Source organism: Oscarella lobularis, chromosome 9 (genome assembly GCF_947507565.1).
Source record: "Oscarella lobularis chromosome 9, ooOscLobu1.1, whole genome shotgun sequence".
NCBI lineage: Eukaryota > Metazoa > Porifera > Homoscleromorpha > Homosclerophorida > Oscarellidae > Oscarella > Oscarella lobularis.
Genome location: NC_089183.1, coordinates 1740881 through 1753897, shown reverse-complemented (window position 1 = coordinate 1753897; position 13017 = coordinate 1740881). Strand labels below are relative to the sequence as shown.

General features: G+C 46.1%; 1 pseudogene; it reads left to right on the top strand.

Moving 5' to 3' along the window:
• The first annotated feature begins 3392 nt into the window (after positions 1-3392).
• LOC136191389 (uncharacterized) lies at positions 3393-4433 on the top strand (annotated as a pseudogene).
• Positions 4434-13017: the final 8584 nt, after the last annotated feature.

Below are 13017 nucleotides of genomic sequence, written 5' to 3'. Positions count from 1 at the left end.
GCTTGTCGGATTCATGTGGAACGGTAAAAGATCATTTTTTGTGTCTTCGCCATATAGATTGTGCATTTTATAGAGCCATTGGTCGAGTGAAAGAATTCCATTTTCTTGCGTCAGTGCAACCAATGGCGTCTGCTCCTGATATGCTAAATGACTACGTCACTATAGCTTGTGGCCTGACGAATTTGCAGGCAAAATTGATAAGTCCTCAACCTAGTTCGTAGTTGTAGGCTGAGTCTGTGATTATTCATTTTTAAGTCTAGAGAGTATCTCAGGGGCAAGACAACTAGTAAAGAAATCATGCAGTGTGCCAAGCATTGTCTCAAAAAGTGTCTTATCAGGAAATATTCTCTCTAGGTGATAGCCCTTTCGTGTGTAGACAAAGAAGTCACACCAGCTACGCTGTGTCACCATAAGCTGACCCTGTATTTGATAAAAGTAATCGTGACTCCGTTTTAGACTCACTCGGTCGTCGACTTCTCTCAAACAGAAGGTCGCCACTTCTCGCGCAGTGTCTGCTGGCGTAGCATCTCTGGTTCAGTACGGACATTTAATCTCAAGCAAGCCGTCCTAAAGAAAATTTATTTTGTGGTATATGAATAGACAGCAAATCGTATTTATTACGCTAGATATTATTCCATCCGGACTTGCTCCCAAAAAATTGTGCGTCTGATGTACGAAAAGGCCGCACTCTTCGACAATGTTGCCAGTGACGCTTTCATAAACAAGACGAGCAACGCCTTCAGTATCTCGTCCATAATCCAGAGAAGTACTGTGGACATTTCCGTAATCGCCTAAGATTCCCTTTACCATACTGGCGGGATACCCTCCTCGACGATTAGGCCTGTTACAAATACATCCAAACTTTGAAGAAGTCAATCGCCATTGACGTGCCTGAAGCCATGTGGTACTACGACTTTGACCGCGCGTAGAAAGCTCCATCACCTTTCGTTCTACTTCATTCAGTTGCAACGACGTGGCAACATCTTCTACTGTGAGGCTATCATATCCTTGGTTCTCCGCTAAACTTCTCAATATATCGATAGGGTCCTGCAGTGATATTGTCGAGTTGGTCGTCTCGTCGTTCTGGAAGTGACGAAAATATTCGACGGCTGAAGAGTCTTCTCCTCCGGGTAAGCTGTTTACAGCTTGAAGGAGACTCCGTGGATCCGCAAGAGGGCCAGTGTACTTTGAGTAGCCTTTTCCCTTAGAAGGCCAAACCATTTTCTCGGTTGTCATGCCTTTCGCTTGACCCGATGGCCTTTTCCACAAGCACGGTAACGACGTGCACGCAGCTGCGCCGACCTCAATCACGGAGAGGAGCAGTGCAGTAATATGCACGCAGCTTCTTGAAAGACCTGTAGGACAAGTGCAGAGACCCTTGTCAATAGTCCACTCTTCAAGGTCGACGTTATGTGTCAAGCCCACAAACAGTGAGTAGAAGGGTGGCTTAGTTCTCATCGTAGGGCGACACCTGCACTTAACAATAAACTCCTCGCGCGCTGACGCTTTCTGTGTCCAAACGCTCATATCGTACACATATGTGACCACATTGACACAATCGGACACCAGTTAAGTAATTCTTCTTAAAAGCGAACTAAGGCGGAGAGGCAGTTACTATACATACTGAATTAAAAGTTTCGTACCAAAGAATCAAGATACTTTCTCACGACAGGAAGTGAAATTTCTGGAAACCCCGTACTCCCCCATCCAGACTTAGGCAGAGCTTCGAACAAACAATTCGTGTCCGAAATAGGAAACTTAGGCGTAGACTCTCGAATTTCGTTGTCGATGACGGTTTGGCGGTGTATTTCGATGGCCCGACGAAACAAATCGTCTTTCAAGCCGGACGAAGTAACTCCGCGATCACGCAGGAACGATTTTAGCTGCTCTACCTTTTAATCGAGCGAAGGTATAGACGCTAAACTCATCGCCGTTCAAGCAAACAGAGCGTTTGCTGTACACTTGATCACCGTCGTGACGTAGAAGAGATCACATGACCTCACGTGAGGAATAAGGTCTATTATGCCCAATTCGTAGACGATAACTGGCTGGTGTTTACATGCAATGATGGTTTTCAAGCCGGGGCGCAGAGGCTATAAAATTCCTCCCGCTTGCTGGAATTGTCGGGTGCACAATGGTTTAATTAAATCAAAAGACGATGTTGGCCTGGTTTTTGCGAGCATGGTGCTTCTTCAGAAGAGTCAGAGTAACTTTAACATGAAGGTCATGCAAGTCATGCCGGTCGTGCCCAGTTTTGCGTAAAGATTTACTCATTACAGTACACTTCGTGTGAAAGAGCCGGTTCTTGTGTGGCAGGAAATCGTTCCGGAAATGAGGCCCTATGCACGTGTCAGATTAACGGCAACTCTCGAAGCCGGGTAGTCAGCTAGTTTTAAACGGGTCTGTAAGTAAAGGTATGTACTAAATGTTCAGGGTGCGGCTACTATTGGAGATGCGGCTACTATTCGGTTAAATACGGTACATAGGTACCACGCGAAAGAATTCTGGAAGCGATATTTTGCTCGTAAGAGTTGAAACGCAGTTGCGCGTTGGTCTCATTCGCCGCTTTATTGGCCGTTTCTCGCCCAAAACGGCAGCTATGGATTTTTGGGTATACTATCGTTATGCCCAATAGGTATCCTTTATTTTTGCTTAGAAGGCATCGCCTTTTCCTTCTTACGGTGACTACTCTCTGTTCACGCTCACTTCGTAAAGGGTGTGGCACTGGGTGTGGCCCATGTGGGAGTTGAGCCCTAATTGAATAATTGGGTTGCGATCCCAACCGAAGCGATCGAGGTCTAAAAGGATTGTTTGTTAGCCTTGTTTCGGATATTATCGCCACTAAACTGTTATGTTCTCTCAAACCGTACGTATAAGCCGCGGGTCGTAGACTGCTTGTCGAAACATGCAACTATCGCACCTTCGTCTGCTCTTCCTCGCCTTTGTCGCATGCGCTTAGCGTAGTACGCCCAGGTCTTTCTGCATGCCTCAGGGAAAGCGGGTGACGTCGAAAGAGAAAGATCTTGTTTGCCGTGTGTGGAAATTCTTTGAGAAAGAGAGCCGGCAAAAGCCAAGAGACCGAATTGGCGTCACTCGAGTAATGGATCGACTTCGCGCGGCTACAGGCTTCTCGTTTGATACTCTAAACAAGATAAAGCAGGAGTATAGAAGTGAGAGTGGCGTGCAGAGCACGCCGAAGAAGGCCAGACGCTATTCACGCCCACGCCTGCAAATAAACGTCGACGATTTTGATCGGGCTGCCATTAGGCGAGCAGTCTACAGTTTTTATGAAAAGGAAAGAGTACCCAACGCTGACCTCTTTGCTGAAGGTTGTCAGAGAAATGAGAGTATTTGCAGGAGGTCGTACAACCCTCTGCAAACTATTGAAATTGATGGGTTTCAAATACAAAAATAGAAATGATAAAAAATATTTCTACGAGAGGCGTAACATTGTCGAGATGAGACATGCGTATCTACGGAAAATAAAAAAATATAGAGAAGAAAGAAGGCCACTGGTGTTCTTGGATGAGACCTGGACAAACTCGCACATAGCTCCAGAAAGAATCTGGCTTGATGAAGACGGCAGTGGAGGGTGGAAGAGACCATCAGGCAGAGGGCAAAGGCTTATAATTCTGAATGCAGGTTAGTCTATTATCTACTCTGTACCATTTGAATTACTCTCTCATAGGAGGAGAAATGGGATGGATTCCAAATTCAGCGTTAGTCTTTCGTTCCAAGAAGCACACTGGAGACTACCATGATGAGATGAATAGCAGGAATTTTGAAGAATGGTTTGAAAAGAAGCTTTTACCCAACGTTCCAGAAAACGCCGTAATAATCCTCGACAATGCTCCCTATCACAATCGAGTTTCTGAGCCTGTGCCAACAAAATCATCGACGAAATCAGTTATGAGAACGCGGCTCACCAAGAATGAAATAGAATGGGACGCGACGGACTTGAAGAAGGACCTATTTGAAAAAATCAAGGAACGGCAGCCTGAGAAATGCTACGTGACGGATAAGTTAGCTGAGGAAAAAGGTATTGCTGTCATCCGGACTCCCGTAGCTCACTGTGAGCTAAACCCCATCGAACTTGTCTGGTCCAAGGTCAAAGAGTATTTGCGGCTGCACAATACAACGTTCAAGTTGGCAGATCTAGAAAAGTTAGTGTACCTCCTGCTTTTCAATCAGTGTCGACAGATATGTGGAAGAACTTTTGCAGGCATGCGAAGATGGAAGAAGACGAATTCTGGAAGAAAGACGGCTTACTTGAAGAGGCCGTAGATCAGTTCATCGTGGACTTAGAAGTAAGCGACATGGAAAACGAAGAAGCTGACGAATACGAATTGACGGACGAAAGTGGCGACGACGATGATGCTGAAGACACCCTTGATACCGAAGACCGCCAGATTTTAGCGGCGGAGTTAGAATAAAATAAGAAAATTCTCGGTCCTGCGCTGTGAAATTAATTAATTGAATTACCTCAAGCTATACTAACGAGGCACGTGCAATCTCTAATTCGATAACAAGTGGGAGAGTCTCTTTCATGTGCGTCTTACGTAATTAGTGAAGTATAGCGCACGCTAATGCTTACAAGGGTTACTGTATAAAATACGCCGTTTTCTCGCTTTCCGTTGCCAAAGAAAGCAACGAAATCGGTCAAACGAAGCGTCTTAGACAGAGCTTTTCCTGTTTACAAAGTGAGCGTGAACAGAGAGTACAGTACCAATTATACTTCAGTGCAATTATACTATAGTGCAATTATAAAGTTTTTTACCGTACGCGTTTTTTCAGCTTACCGTATTACCCCCCATTTAGCGGCACGCCGGTATAGGCGAGGGTTACCAATAAAGCAGGCAGGCGTGTTTGGTAGCTAAAGTGGCATGCCGGTATAAAACGGGGTAGTCCCTGTATAGACCGGGTGTATCCGGATAGTTTATCCGGGTAGTCAAGCCGTGCACTTGCCTCGTGCAGCAGACGGTCACCCGCGTCCTATGGCTGCTGAAGCTGATTCTAGCCCCGACGTTTTCAGCGACATTGTTGGTACGCGGCTAAAACTAAAACTCCGTGAATAAGCCTTTAGACGCTATTTGCTTAGAAACAAGTGACAATCCGGAGAAGAAAACACGGAGATCGTACACGATCCAGACAAAGCCTTCAACTCTTGCCAAATTAGGCGAGTTTGGTGAAAACAAGTCCAAAACGGCAAATGTTTGCGGCGTACCAAGGCAGTGTCTTCAAGAATGGGTGAAGGAGAAAGAAAAGCTCCAAGAAGCAAGGACAGAAAGGCAAATAGCAGTGAGAAAACGCCGTCACGTCAAGAGCAGCCAAGATGTTTCTGAAAAGCGTGGAAAATTTTCTGAATTAGAACGTCGTCTTGTTTCTTGGATAAAAGAGAGACGGGAAAGTCCAAAGACTTTCAGCCCAGCTTCATTGCAAATATGGATGAAACTCCCGTTTGGTTCGACCTCCCAAGTTCCCGCTCTTACAATTTCCGGGGAGTCAAATGTGTTTCAGACAAGACTACAGGAAAAGAAAAGCTGAGGTACACTGTAGTCCTAGCTGCAATGGCAGATGGAAAGAAACTGCCAACGATGGTGATATTCAGAGGCCTTAAAAAATCCCAAAAGGAACATTTCGAACAGATACCGTAGTTCGAGTGAGTCCCCAAAGCGTACATAACCAGCGAAATGATGAATGCTTGGAAGCAATTAGTCTGGAAGAAACGTCCAGGAGGGTTTTGGAAGAAAGAATCTCTTCTCGCATTAGACAGTGCTCCCAGCCATTTGAAGAAGACTACCTTGTCGTCATTCAAAAAGCACTACAACACTACTGTTGCAGTAATCCCAGGAGAAATGACACCGATCCTCCAACCGGCAGACGTCCACTGGAATAAGCCATTCAAAACAGCTATGAGGGAGAAATGGCTGCATTGGCTGACGGAAGGAGAAAAGGAATTTACCCGCAGTGGTCGTACAGTGCACCCACGCATAAGGTTCCCACGTGCCCCTTCCCCGGATTTAGCCGCGTAATTCAAAATGAGAAAGATTTACTATCTTTTCGCTTACGCGAAACGATAGTGACATCCTTTCTCTAAGATTTGGTCGAAGGATTAGTCGATGCATACTGATCGAGTAATCCTTCACGATATCGCAAAAGTACCTTTCGCCGTTTCCTGGCGTCAATCCCTACGTAACTACTCTACTTCTTTCTTCGGAACGCAACAGCCTACACTTTTCTAAATATTGGTCGAAGCGATTTTGAGTTCTGTTTTTCGTTTGCCCACAATTTTGCTGTGAAGTATCGTTGCTAAGGGCGTTTTCTAGAGCCTACGAGGCAATTCGCGATTCGGCGCCCTCGCGAAACGACATAAAAAGGAAAGTTAAAAAATTTGGTTGAGGCGATTTTCAATCTTTCGCGTAGTTTAGAAGTTATTCGTTGTCATGGGCGTGGCTAGCGCGCGCGCATGGTCCCACACCAAAAAGACAGTAAAACGTGCTAAACGATTTACTGTGGTACTGCCAGTTTCTTTTCTAAGCAAGTACGAAATTATTCTGCCCTGTAATACGTAAAAAACGAAGAAACGGTATCAGAATAGTGGTAGCGCGCTAGGGCGTCACCAAGGGAACTTGACCGTCGCATACACTACAAGCCAATCACATAGCAGCACGTGACCTTTATATACGTACTTCGTCGAACGCCTACGCGCCTTACATCATTGGAATCCTACGGGACAGAGGATTCTAATGATGTCATTCCCGATGACGCACGACATTCGACGAAGGCGCTAGCGCGCTTTAAAGTGAGGAAGTTTATGCGTGGGTGCACTATAGGAAATCTGCCTCCTATGAAATGGTAGTCACTTGGGTTTCCGAGTGCTGGAAATCAGTGCCAGAGTCTCTAATAAGAAAGTCGTTTAGGGAATGTGGCCTATTAGCAGATGTTAGCAACGAAGACTTGCATTCTAGATTGAAGTGCATTTTGGGGATGGATCAAGAAGAACCGGCAGAGAATGCAGCGACAGAGTCTGAGGAGCACACCGGTTTGACCGATGACGAAAGTGAGGAAATTGAAGATTATGGAGCTGAAGACGATATTGAAGATACAATTGATGACGAAGAGTAGCGAGGTTTTAGTTGGAAGAGACATACCGTACGTACGTATAGGAAATATTTGATGACAGATGGTAGTATTCTATTCAGATGTACCCGATTCAGTAATGACTAGCTAAGTCACCCGCCTTCGGCGGGAGCCCGTGAGTATTGAGGTGATGTTTTCGCGTCTGTGTTAGCATTACCCAGGCAACACCAACGTGGAGGTCCAGACGCTTCGTTGCCCAAACTGGTGGTCGTTTTGAGTGGTCAAAACAGACAGATTCAAAGACAGACTGGCCGAAATTACACAAAAAATCACGAAGGCGTAGGCTCACAGACAGAAAGTACGCAAACAAACAGACAAATTGGGATACAGACAGGCAGAAACTACACAGACAAACATACAGATGCGGAGACAGACAGGCAGAAACTGCACAGACAAATACAGATATGCGGAGACAGACGCGAAGAAACTTTAGACAGACAGACAGACAGACAGACAGACAGACAAATGCAAGGACAGACAGGCAGACAAACACGAAAGGGGAGACAGACAGGCAGAAACTATGCTAACAAACATACATCGGACACAGACAGGCAGAGACTACACAGACAAATATACATATGTGGAGAGGCAAGCAGTACAGTACAGAGACAAACACACAGATGCATCAGAGACAGGCAAAAACTACATACAGATGGCAAGGCAGACAGGCTGACATTACATAGAGAAACACACAAATGCAAAGACGGAAAGGGAGAAAGTACACAGACAGAACACGAAGGCGGAGACAGACGTGCAGAAACTATACAAACAAACACACAGATGCGGATACAGACAGGCAGAAACTACACAGACAAACACACAGATGCGAACACAAACAAACACACAGATGCGAATCGCAGAGAGGATACACAGATGCGAATCAGGGAGAGGCAAAACCTACACAGACACAGACAAACTTTAAGAAGGGTGATGTAGATAGGTGGTGGCAGTTTAGGACAGAACTTCGTGGTAGACGACGTTTCTGGTGGACGGTGTGTTTACGTGTATAAAGAGATTGCTGTTGCTTGATACTCTGCTGCATGCAACGTAGAACTGGCCGTGGCTGAAGCATGGGTCTTGTAACTCGAGACCTGCGACTTTTAACGTCTGTCCTTGAGACTTGTTTATTGTCATCGCCATTGCAGGTTTGATTGGGAACTGGCGTCGAGTAAACGTAAAAGGCAATCCGGTGTCCGATGGCGTTAGTGATATCATTGGAAGGTAGAGTATTTCCCCTTTTCGTGAGCCGGTGAAGATGACGGTTTCTAAACATCTTTCCATAGTCTTCCTTATGATGAGTCTTGTACCGTTTGCAATTCCTGGAGCAAGATTGCGAAGGACCATGACAGGCAAACCGATTTTGAGACGAAGTTGATAGGGCGGCATTCCCGATGGCTGCAGAGAGTTCAAGAATTCCAAAGGATACTGAGTAGCATCATCTTCGTTTGGAACGCTGTCAATTGCATTATATGTTTTGACGTCGTTTCCTGGAAATCTATTGAGTAGAATATTATTTATGGCGTTGACGGTCTCGTTGAGAGGTGCCAGAATCGCTCTTTCCATCAGCCAGTCAATGTTGGCGTGGTTGTCTTCCAGGTTGTCGTAAACTTTGTCGAAGAGCTCGTCGTCTGTAGAAACGATATGACACAATTCTTCAGGTACAGTGATTGTTTGGGTGTCAACTGTACACGGTATTCTTCCATCGCCAACGGTGAGGAGAAGATTGGAGAAAGCTGCTGCGTTGAGATCGTTGTGTAGGTGAACTCTCATGTTCGTTGTCAAAGAATGGGTTTCCACGTAATGCCATAGTGGGGACGATTTCAGGTAAGAGTGAATTTCGTTTGCCCGTGTTCCTCCGCGGATGACTGGAAGAGTTTGGCGAAAGTCTCCGGAAAGGACAAAGAGAACTCCGCCAAAAATTTTCTGACAATCTCGTATGTCTCGGAAAGTGCGATCGACCGCTTCGAGTGCAACCCTGTTCATCATTGTTGATTCATCCCAGAAGACTGCCGAGCATTCTTTGATTAATTTTGCCGTTTGCGTTCCTTTCTTGATGTTGCACATGGGTTGGTCGGAGGAGGTAAGGTCGAGAGGAATTTTAAATGTGGAATGTGATGTTCGTCCATTGGGGAGTAGTTGCGAAGCAATTCCACTACTGGCCGTTGCGAGGGCTATAAGTCGTTGACTTCGAATGCGACTGAGAGCCATTTTCGCAAGGTAGGTTTTGCCTGTTCCTCCTGGTGCGTCGATGAATAAGAATCCTCCGCGTTTTTCGTCAATCAGTTGAATGATTCGGTCGTATATAATTCGTTGATCAACTGTAAGGTTTTCCTCATTTTCGTCAAGAAATTGCTGAAGAACTGCGACGTCGTAAGCAGTCTCTCTAGCGTAATCGGAGGCGGCGGAATCAGAATGAGTTCTGTTTGTAGTAGGAAGGCCAAAATGAGTAAGTTTGTCACCGGATATTTCGTGCACAATGTCTTCAATTCGTATTAGAGCGTCGTTGTACAATGCCGGGGTGAAAGGAGCGTCAAACTCGCGCGTTGCTTGACGATAGCGATGAAGGTCTTCGGTCATTGAATTTTTGTGCGTTTCCCATAGATGAAGTGGATCAGCCAACTGACAGGAAGTGAGCAGAATGGAAAATAGGACGCGCAGAGAATGAGGCGAGGCGTGGGCGGAGGCTTCTTCCATTGCAGTTCTCCAATGAGCGTCATCTTCGAGCAGTCCAAGAGCTCGACACGCTTCGCGAAAGCTGGGGTAGAGATTGCCGTCGACTGTGCGGAGGTTTTCGAATGAACAGCAACCTGTTTGGTGATGAAGTAGAAGTCGGAGAAAAAAGCATTCCGCTTGTCTTGGATGAACATTGTAGACTCTGCCGATCGCAGAACTGCTTTTGAAAGAGGTCATTTCGCCGTCGGCGTTGAGAACTGGCGCGCTTCCTCTTATCCTTGGTTTCCAAACTTTGCCTTTATCGACGAAAGTGAAGTATTGTGGAACATTTGAGGAGAGAAGATTTTTAACGAATTTTCTGTCTGCAGAAATGATGTTCCTTGTTTGTGGAGAATGGTATCGCTGACAAAGTGCGAAGAAAGCGGTGAGAGTAGTTTTTGGTGGATGTTGTGCTTTATCCTGAGCGTTTTCTGGTGTGAAAAGTACCCTTTGACCATTCGGAAGGTGAACCTGAAGATTGATGACAGCCGGATAATGCTTATGAATGTGATATCCGAAAATCCTCCAGCAAGCTTCGCTGCAGCTGACGTAACGTGCCGCTTGAAAGATGTCGATTTCGTCTGAAGGGTTGTGTCTTTGAAAAGCAAATGCTGCCATGTCGTTGCCTTTGTTCACGTACTTGATGACGTATTTGATTGCGTTGATACTGTTGCAGACTTCGACATTAATGTGGCAGTCGTACTTTTCGCACAGGTACGGAGAGTACGGTACAACAAACCGGTTGTCGACGGTAACGTTTTTGCCGCGAACTTTTTTTACTCCGGTGTGTCCGCCTTCGCACGGCTTACGTCTGCGATACAGTGGATATCCGTCATCTGCGCAAATGGTTTCGGAAATGAAGTCTTTCGGAAAATTCTTCGAGCAAAAGTTATCCTTCATGCATACGCACTGGGGGTTGAGGCGCCCGCAAGGACCGTGGATCATGTTCCTCATGACAATATCGTGTAAGACGGGATTTTCTTGCTTGGACGGAATTTCAGCTGAAATGACCTTGTCAATGGTGTCACCGTAGACTCGGCAACTCGATTCAAGCCAAAGAAGTATGTGGGCGTGAGGAAGTCCCCGTTTCTGCCATTCGACGCAGTGGAGGTGGGCTCGAACAGGTCCGAAGATGCATTCTTTCGTCAGGTCGTCCATCATTTCTGTCAATTTCAAATGGAAGACGCGAGCGACGATGTCGGGCCGTTGGTGCGCAGCTTGACCAGGAAGAAGATGCTGTACGATCTCTGGCCAAGATGGATTGCACGTTTGTGTGATGAAGTACGTAGGCCGGCCAAATTTTCGAACGTAAGCCATAGCGTCTTGAACTCTCTGATTCATGTACCGTGGTCCTCCAGTAAAGCTGCTTGGCAAAATTACTTTTTTGCCAATGTTGGCGGGATCTGCATCTTGTCGGGAGAGCGCGTCTGAGAACTCGGAGTAATTCTCTGCGCGGAGTTTCTTCTGATTGTGCCGAAGAAAATTGAGGCGATCTGATTCAATTTTTACGTACATGTCGACTATAAATTGCTGCATGAGTTTTCCGTCACCGTAGACTCGGCAACTCGATTCAAGCCAAAGAAGTATGTGGGCGTGAGGAAGTCCCCGTTTCTGCCATTCGACGCAGTGGAGGTGGGCTCGAACAGGTCCGAAGATGCATTCTTTCGTCAGGTCGTCCATCATTTCTGTCAATTTCAAATGGAAGACGCGAGCGACGATGTCGGGCCGTTGGTGCGCAGCTTGACCAGGAAGAAGATGCTGTACGATCTCTGGCCAAGATGGATTGCACGTTTGTGTGATGAAGTACGTAGGCCGGCCAAATTTTCGAACGTAAGCCATAGCGTCTTGAACTCTCTGATTCATGTACCGTGGTCCTCCAGTAAAGCTGCTTGGCAAAATTACTTTTTTGCCAATGTTGGCGGGATCTGCATCTTGTCGGGAGAGCGCGTCTGAGAACTCGGAGTAATTCTCTGCGCGGAGTTTCTTCTGATTGTGCCGAAGAAAATTGAGGCGATCTGATTCAATTTTTACGTACATGTCGACTATAAATTGCTGCATGAGTTTTCCGCAGCGCAGTAACGTGTTAAAGTCAGGATCTGGGCGAAACATCATGAGAAAAGCATAGAATTTCATTGGCGTCAATTTCTTTCCTTTAGTTGCGAGCAATTCAATACTCCAACCGTCTTTTCCTCGTGGAAAAAGGAGAGGATATTGAAGTGGATCGTAGCTTCTGTGGGTTTCTGCAATTCGTTGAAGTCCTCCTTCGCGGTGCTTTAGTACGATGTCTCGGTTTCCGTGTTTTTCGTCGAGCATCAAAACAGCAACTTCGTTAGTTTGTGGAGCATTGTATCGTCGTTCGTGTTCGCCGGTTGGTCTTTTATCTGCATCGATGACGACTTTCAAAGATTCGCTGTTTCTGGAAAGCATCTCCCTAGCAAAGTGAAAACTTCGGACGTAGGAATTCTGTGCCTGAAGCATCATTTGCAGATCGATAACAGTTGCCGGAGTGAGTCCTGGAATAGCCGCACATCGCAGACCGGCCTGGTCAGATGGGTCGTCAACAAAGTAGATTTGAGCAAATTTGTTTTGGCCGTCTTGGGAAGGTTCAAGAGATCCAATAAGGTGATACACTTGGCCTTGTATTCTGAAACAGGGGTTCCACTGGCCAAGAAACGATACTTGTTTACATCCCATTGATGTCATTTGAAAGGCCGAGTTGTAACTACGAATGTTACCGAGAAAATGCGCTGAACCTTGATGCTGTCCGAGGAGTAGAGACGCCAAAGGCTCGGGTGGTTTGGGTAAGAGAGGAATCTTCACTTTTCCTTTCTCGCAGCAAAGTCCCTCTGTTTCTCCCGGCCATTTGAGAGCTTTGCAGAATTCGCACTGAACTGTCATTGATCCTACGTTGCTAGGCAGGGGACGGTCAGTTTCATATCTGAAGATCATGAAATGTAAAATATTGTGTAAATTTGTTTCACTAACCAACCTAACCTGTACGCAGCATGGTCGTGGAGCGGTGAATTTTCTTGGGGCGGAAAACAATTCGGGGCTTGTTCATCGTCATCCACCATGTCAGGAACTGGAAAAATCCTTACAGATTCATCGTTGACGTCATTTGTCGGGTCATGCTCTGATGTGGAATTTTGTTGCAGTGATGCAATG